Source organism: Mus caroli, unplaced genomic scaffold, assembly GCF_978045245.1.
Source record: "Mus caroli unplaced genomic scaffold, Mus_caroli_1 scaffold_17, whole genome shotgun sequence".
Taxonomy (NCBI): domain Eukaryota; kingdom Metazoa; phylum Chordata; class Mammalia; order Rodentia; family Muridae; genus Mus; species Mus caroli.
The window spans coordinates 88,055,906-88,058,390 of record NW_028227272.1 but is presented as its reverse complement, the minus strand read 5'-3'; positions in this window follow the sequence as shown (position 1 = coordinate 88,058,390).

Below are 2,485 nucleotides of genomic sequence, written 5' to 3'. Positions count from 1 at the left end.
GCAACAAAGTGTCCTGGAACATTTAAGGCTGCTTAAACAGTTCAGAACATCTCTAAATGAAACCAAGCATCCGGCTAGGACCTAGTTAGGCCATGTTTGATGTTGCAACATTGATTTTCTATCATGCACTTTGAGTTAACACAGAGATACAACTTAATATGGTAAGCATGGTCTCTCCCTTTCGGGTTGCAAAATCAGAAGAAATACAACACACGGACTACTTGGTTTGAATTAACGGCAATGGATATATAGGATATTATGGGACTGAGTTGTTCTGTGACCATTTGCTGCTTACAGCTTCCCCATTTAACAGAATCCATACACTGGCCACATTTAAAATGAGAGTTCTGTTACAGAGACGAGGGAGGGGGGAGGTTTTTTTTTTTTTTTTATTGTATAATCTTCAAAGTGTTTAATTTGTATTAAAGCTAAATCCAGGGCCTCTGAAACCTCAGGGACTCTCGATGTGGATTTTGGGACTGGTTCACACACCTTGAGACAAAGGCTTATAGTTAAGATATGGAGGGAAAGGCGGTGTGGTGTGTGTGTGTGTGTGTGTGTGGCGAGTGAGTGTAAGATGCCGGGCAAATTTATTCCTGAGGCAGCCTGGAATGGGCTTCAGGAAAATGGACAGAGTGTCCCCCTGAAGAAAGGCCTCTAAGTAAACCGCACAGCCATTCAGAAGATTTGCTCTGACACTTACCAAGTGGTGCTGGAAGAAAGGAAAATCTGTTGTCAGGTTTGGGGTGTTTATCAGCTCCCCGTGAGACACTTGACCTAATGCTGTGCTCCCCCCATCTAATCCGCTGATCTGCATGCCGTGGCCTCCCAAGCCTCGGCCCACAACCGCTGGCAAAATTGCCTGGGACACTTATCCCGACGCATTGATCCCTTGATATATTGTGCACAACTCACCTACTCCCCCCTTCCCTCCCACCCCCCTCTTGCGACTCCCCTGAAATTTAATTCTGCTCACAAATTGTGAAATAAGTTGTTTGGGCTGGATTTGTGGAGTGAATTGTCTCATTAATGAAACAGTCTGTTCATTATACAGTTGAAGGAGGGAAGACTTAGCGCTCCCATACCCCGGGACCCAGGCAGGTTAACGTTTTTAGACTGACAGTTGACAAAGGAATGAATAGCTCTCTGCTGTCAAATCAGGCTTACAAACAGCTTGGCATACAAACAGTTACCGCTTGTGTGCATGCGGATTTAGGGTCCCCGTCTGCTAATGCCCCAGATTTGTAAGTACAAATTGGTTAGTCTTCAAACTGTTTGCGAAAGGAATAAAATGACCAAAAATTAGTTTGTTTTTAGCCTTGTCCCCTCCCCTCCCTGCTCCCGAAAGTGAAACATGCAAAAAACGAAAAGACAAGGGTAAACTAGTGTGTAATGGTCTTGTGGGATATTGTTGGGTTTTTGCTGAAGGCGTTAAATTAAACAGGACTATTGTTTAGCAGGGAAACAGTCTGTCTGCCCCGGCACCCTGCTCCTCGGAAAGCAGCTGAAAACTAACAGGACTCATTGGAGATGTGAGATTTTAGCAACAGAGCAGAGAGTGAGGTCAAAAACTCTGTTTCTATCCATTTTAATACCTGTTGCTTCAAACTGGAAGCAAGGTCTCTCTACTTTTAAATTGTATTAGTTGTCTAAGGTGGGCCATTTAGATTTCCAAAACATTTCATAGACAAATATGCTTAAAGTCAATAAAGTTTACTTTATCTTTTTAAAAAGTTTGGTGAGCAAATTAAGCTAACACAGAAGCACTGAGGGATAACACTGTGGTAAATAAGGTGAATTTTTTTTCTTTCCTTTTCTTTTTTCTCTTTCTTTCTTTCTTTCTTTCTTTCTTTCTTTCTTTCTTTCTTTCTTTCTTTCTTTCTTTCTTTCTTATTTGCCGCATGATAATTTTTAGTCTGAATTAGACTAAACTGGCTTTGTGTTAATTTATAGAGAAAACCACCAGAGTGATGATTGCGAGTTTGATTGCCTTCGAGGTGGATCGAAGTCTCTACCTTAAGAATTCCGTTCTTTGTTGCCACACGGACTTGGCCAGGATGGCCACATTCCTTGTCATCCTAGGGTTTTCTTTCCCACACGTCATTAAGCCCATTGTTAAATTTTGCACTGCACCCCAAACACATTCCCACACCCCAAACAGAACTTTGGGGAACTCTGCAAGCAGCAATTGTGAATTAACTAAAATGTCCTTCCAGCTTTTTCCCTGTCTGTGACCGGCCCTGGCGCTGGCATTTTGCAGCTCGGAGAGACCAACAGTAACTTGCAAAGCCAATGGCTATTAGCTATTAGTAAAGCAAGGACCTTGGGCTGTAGGAAAGGAACGGGCCCCTCATCCCCAATATGACCTGGCTTGTATTTTTAACGATGCCATCCGAGCCACAGAATACGGGGCACTGGGAGACTCTCGTGGCAGCATCAGCCCCAATTTTTTTTTTCATAAAGTTATCGATTAGGCCATAACCAC